Source organism: Coenobita brevimanus, chromosome 76 (genome assembly GCF_032717465.1).
Source record: "Coenobita brevimanus isolate Jiangsu-jjx chromosome 76, ASM3271746v2, whole genome shotgun sequence".
NCBI classification, from domain to species: domain Eukaryota; kingdom Metazoa; phylum Arthropoda; class Malacostraca; order Decapoda; family Coenobitidae; genus Coenobita; species Coenobita brevimanus.
This window is the reverse complement of record NC_137029.1, coordinates 17,837,347-17,843,213: the sequence shown is the minus strand read 5'-3', so window position 1 is coordinate 17,843,213 and position 5,867 is coordinate 17,837,347. Positions and strand designations below refer to the sequence as shown.

The following is a 5,867-nucleotide window of genomic DNA, read 5'->3' as shown; positions in this document are numbered from 1 at the left end:
CTGAATACTTGTTGATTTTGGTTGTATTAGCTTTCCCAACTACCTCTGCTGATTGTCTTAGCACTTTTGTTAGTCTATCATTCAATCCATCAGTATCACTCTGCATTTCTTAGAGCCTAAAATCTGTTCGTTAATTCTAACTGAAAGGCTGTTTTTGTTTTCCCTTCCTTTTATCGGGCATATCTTTTTATTTCTAATCAGCTTCTTTCTTTCACTTCTGAAATTGAATCAGGCTGTGCAACCCACCATTCTGTGGTCACTTCCTATATTTACTTTGTTGATAACCGTGACATTTATGATCGTAGGATTCGTATCTGTTTGAATGAAGTCGATTTCATTCTTTGTTTTTCTATTTGGACTTCTCCGGGTCCATATTCTCCCTGTTTTTTTGTGAAAGAATGTCTTAAATTTCAGCAAAATTAACAAGCATTTCTCCTCTTTCATTCCTTCCACCCACTCCAAATTTTCCCATACCGGTACATGCTTCTCCACTTTTTGATTTCCCAACTTTTGCATTGACGTCTCCCATGAGTATAGTAAATGTGGTCTTTTCTTCTTCCATAATCTAGGAGATGTCGTCATGGAATGTTTCTATTTCTTCATCTGAGCTTTGAGAAGTTGGTGCATATACTTGTATTAGTTTCAGGTCGTATTTTTGCATAGTCTAATTACAATCCATGCTGCTCTGTTAGATACACTGCTGAATTTAACAATGTTGTCTGCAAGATTTCTGTTAATTAGAAATCCTACACCACTTACTCTTTCATTTTGCCTTCCTTTGTAGTAAAATAGGTGGTTGCTATCTTGGAGCTGAAATACATTTTCTTCTTTTCTGTGGATCTCACTCAGACTTACAATATCTCAACTAATATTTTCCAATTCAGTCATTAAGTTATCAAATTTGTATACTTCGGCGAAGCATCTTACATTGTACAGTACGTATAGATCTTCATGGATTTCAGTTTGTTTAATATCACGGTCTCTAATTTGTCAAGACAGTGCCTTCTCACTTTCACTGACACGCTGCCCGTAAACACAGGAGGCAGTACGGTTGAACCTTTAGTTGCCGATGATCCAACAAGAACGCCCGTCAAATCATTTGCTATAGAACTCATGTTTGGCTGGGAGGATTGTTGCAAATAATCTCACCTCCCTTCCACATAGTTTCTGGAGAGATGTAGGTTTTGTGCCACCTTATTCAGTACATTCTGTAGGGCTCTGTGTGTCTACAGGGGGTCTCATGGTCCGTGTCGTCTAAGACGGTAACCTACCTCTTCCCTTATCCGCCACCCAGGGACGCCCCAGGTAATAGTGGGATCCTGTTCCTCGATAACACACACACACACACACACACACACACACACACACACCTATATCTGTCTATCTATCTATCTATATATATATATATATATATATATATATATATATATATATATATATATACAGAGTGTTATTGAATGCCGCCGGCAAACTTTGGGAATGAACCCCCCACTGAAAAACAAATCCATCTTTTTGTATAGGGAAATGCAAAAATATTAGCCACTGATGAGATAGAGGACGTGAACTAAAAACAGTGAGCATTGTCCTAGCCCGAGCAAATGTATACTGTGTACCAATCTGAACACTGGCTCCTCGTCCCTCCCTCCATCTCCCCTTCCCCCATCCACTTGTTATATCCACGTACTGTACAACAGTTTCGGTAGAATGGTGATAATACTGTACATACTCTTTACTATGTTGTACAATAAATGAAACACTGTGTCCTTGAATAGTTTAATTAATACTGTAATACACTAATTACATGACCATTAAAATCACTGTAATAAATCGTGGTGTAGACCTGCGTTTCAGTGTTTTGGATTCTGGTCGAATCCGCTCGAATGTCTAAGCAACCGTATGTCCTTGGTTCGTATTATTCCAGGTGTGTGGACTGTTTGTGTACCTACTTGTAAATAATCGTACGTGAACGAGCAACACCTAAACCAAAACTACCACTATCTAGTCATGCTCCATAACCAATCGACCGACCGCTTGCAGTGTTCGGACACGTGACATGGACTTTGCCTTCAACATTAATACCTGTGAACAGTGTTGCAAATGTTTTAACATCTCTCGCTGCGTTCGCCCAGGCATGTTACTTTCCATCTGAGCACATTTTATCAACAACATATCTTTACTTAATATGCCTGAAACTATTCAGAACACACAGGTAATCCTGGGGCAGGGTACTCAAAACGAGCCTTTAGCCACAGCGCCATTTTGAATGAAAGGGGCCTTTTTGTACAGCAGGTCAAAGGCACCTTTGATGACACACCCGATTCTCATACTCAAACAATTTTAAAGGCGCCTTTGTTGTGCCTTTCCGCGAAAAGGCAACTTTCCCTCAGAAGGTGTCTTCTGATATCCCAGCCAATCACAATAGCTTTATGAAAATACGCTTAGGAAGTGTCTGCCAGTCACAAAGCAGCATTTCGTAGAAGCTGACGGAGATAAACAAAACATGAAGTCGAGGGTGCAATGCAATAGTCCCGACATATTTCCGTTTTTGTAGTGATATTTTGTGGGAATGTTGAATAATCATAGGCTGGGATTCAGTCCGACTGACATCAAAGCTATATGCGAGACCTATAACTCACTGCACAAAATAAAAATACGAACTCTTCATGTGTGTGCCTTCAGTAACACCTTTCTTAAATAAAATTTAAGTGCAAATTAAGTGCACACACACACACACACACACATATATATATATATATATATATATATATATATATATATATATACACTGTATATATTGCCAGGCGCCATAATCCCGTAAGGGGTGGCCATTTTCATTCATTCATTGCCAGACGCCATGTATCCCAAACGGGGTGGCCAACGGCTTAGAGTTAATTGTTTTACAGGGAAGGGCACTAATCCTCCACAAACCCCACTTGACAAGTAGGGATGCCAACAGCATCTGGTGTTCCCAGGCGGTCACCCATCCAAGTACTAACCAGACCCAACGTTGCTTAACTTCGCTGATCGGACGGGAAGCGGTGTACTCAACGTGGTATGGCCGTTGGCTACTTTGAGTTATTTCTTTTACGGGAGGGACACTAACCCTCCACCAACTCACTTGTTGACACGTAGGAAGCACGTATGGTTTGGTTATATGGTTACCACCCAGCGTTGTAAATGGTTTCTTGGCTTACAGGAAACCATATGGCTTGTCACTCAATGTAAACCCCCCTGTAAAGGAAGGAAAAGCATTAAGAAGTGACAGGAAAGAAAGGAGAAATAGGAAGAGAGGATGGCAGGCACAGAAAAAGATTGATAAAAGCTAAGAAAGAAGTAGGCAGCACTACATTAAGTGAGTGGATGATGGTCGGCACCACCTACCACAAATACATACAGTACATACACACACCGTTGGGTCTGGTTAGTACTTGGATGGGTGACCGCCTGGGAACACCAGATGCTGTTGGCATCCCTACGTGTCAAGTGGGGTTGGTGGAGGATTAGTGCCCCTCCCTGTAAAACAATTAACTCTAAGCCGTTGGCCACCCCGTTTGGGATACATGGCGTCTGGCAATGAATGAATGAAAAAAAAACATACACACACACACACACACACACACACACACACATATATATATATATATATATATATATATATATATATATATATATATATATATATATATATATATATATATATATATATATATATATATATATATATATATATATATATAGCTGCTGGGAATTTGTCTAATCAGTGATTTCATGAAATCCTTAGGGAATTCGTGAAATGAATTTGAATTAGGATGGGTTAATTAAGGTTAGGTTTAGGATGCAGTTAGGTTAGGCAGCGATAATATAGGTTAAATTTAGGTTAGGTTAATTAAGATGAACGCTGAACATAATATAGCATTTATCGAATTTAACTTAACCTAACATAGCCCAGCCAAAAAAAAAAAAAAAAAATAGATTTCCCAGTTTAAATTAACCTAACCCTTAACTAACCCAACCTAAACTCATTTTACGAATTCCTTAGGGATTTCATGATATCACTAGTTACACAAATCCCCTGTAACACACACACACACACACACACACACACACACACATATATATATATATATATATATATATATATATATATATAACAAAGTATCTGTCTGGCCACTATTCCTCATCTCTAAGCAAGAAAAGCGCTATTTCATTTCCTAGACCTACTGGTGGGTCAGCAGCTGCTATCGTAGGGAGAGAAATTAGGTTTAACCCACGGCGTCCCGTCGACGTTCTTTAACGTCCACACGTTTTGTCACTGCCAATCCCATCGACGTACATAAACGCGAAAAATTGCAAGGTCCCTAATTTGCACAATTTTTAATTTTCACGAGTCATTTTTGGTACGTATACACGTGACACCTTCCTCAACAAGATGCCAGGCAGGGACAATGCCTTACCCAGCATGACCTCCTCCCCCCCCTGCATGCCATTGTCTCAGCAATTCACCTGTTATCAGTGACCTGGCCAGTATAGCCATGTCATGCCACGGTACGAAATTCAGGGCCAGAGTGATTCCCCAATCAATGACAATGTGGAGGACAAACTTTACATAGCATTAGAGGAAGAAACAGTTAGAAATGATGATCAGGTAATGTGGCAAAAAAAGGTCAGGTATTACTGAGTGAAACAATGCTTATAATGCCTATATTACTGCTTGAAAACCAATATACTCTTGTACTACATATAAATTCGTACCAAGTAAATAAATAAATACCGTTTATGAGTGGTGTGAAATAGTTATCCTCCCATAGAACTCGTTTTCTTTGGTGTCAGCCTGATAGAAAACCCAGTAAGGTAAGGAGGTGCTCCTACCTGTAATGAGTATTTTAAACCTCAGGTGAGCGATTTCTCTATGAATTTTCGATGTTTCTCACCAAAAGCGAAGGTTTGAGCCAAAAAAAAAAAAATTCCTAAAATGGTCGGGATTGGGGGGAGTCAGTGGTGGAAAAGTGGTCGGGATGGGGCGGGTTAAATGGGAGAAACACCAGTTTAACCCGTCATGTCCCGAGGTTTTCCGCACCTCCGACATCCCCCAGTCCCGAGGTATTTTCGAAAAAAATTTTTTTTGGCTAAAACCTCCGCTTTTGGTGAGAAACATCGAAAATTCATAGAGAAATTGCTCACCTAAGGTTTAAAATACTCAGTCCAGGTAGGAGTTCCTCCTTACCTGACTGGGTTTTCTAACATGCTGGCACCAAAGAAAACGAGTTCTATGGGAGGGTAACTATTTTATCCACTCATAAACGGTATTTATTTATTTACTTGGTACGAATTTATATGTAGTATGAGAGTATATTGGTTTTCAAGCAGTAATATAGGCATTATAAGCATTGTTTCACTCACTAACTAATCACCATTCATGACCTTTTTTTTCCCACATTACCTGATCATCATTTCTATTTCTTCCTCTAATGCTATGTAAACCTTGTCCTCCACATTGTCATCGATTGGGGAATCACTCTGGCCCTGAATGTCTTTATTGGCCAGGTCACTGGTAACAGGTGAATTGCTGAGACAATGGTGTGAGGGGGGGAGGGGGGGGTTATGCGTGTAAGGCATTGTCCCTGCTTGGGATCTTGTAGAGGAATAGAGGAAGGTGTCCCGTGTATACATACGAAAAATCACACGCGAAAATTGAAAATTGTGCAATTGCAATTGCACGACGTACCGGTACGTCGCCGGGACTGGCAAATGCAAATCGTTGCAACGTACTCATACGTCGACGGGACGGGGCGGGTTAACTGCACTTCAGTTTCGGGCCAAATTTTCCTTGATTTTGTTTTGTCTTGTAACTTATATGCCCAATTACA

At 40.0% G+C, this 5,867-nt stretch overlaps 1 non-coding gene across 1 annotated transcript; it reads right to left on the bottom strand.

Annotated features, from left to right (window-relative positions):
• Positions 1 to 2,947: 2,947 nt before the first annotated feature.
• LOC145408311 (5S ribosomal RNA) lies at positions 2,948 to 3,066 on the bottom strand. The gene has a single exon (XR_013898901.1). It is a non-coding gene; the product is annotated as a 5S ribosomal RNA (ribosomal RNA).
• Positions 3,067 to 5,867: the final 2,801 nt, after the last annotated feature.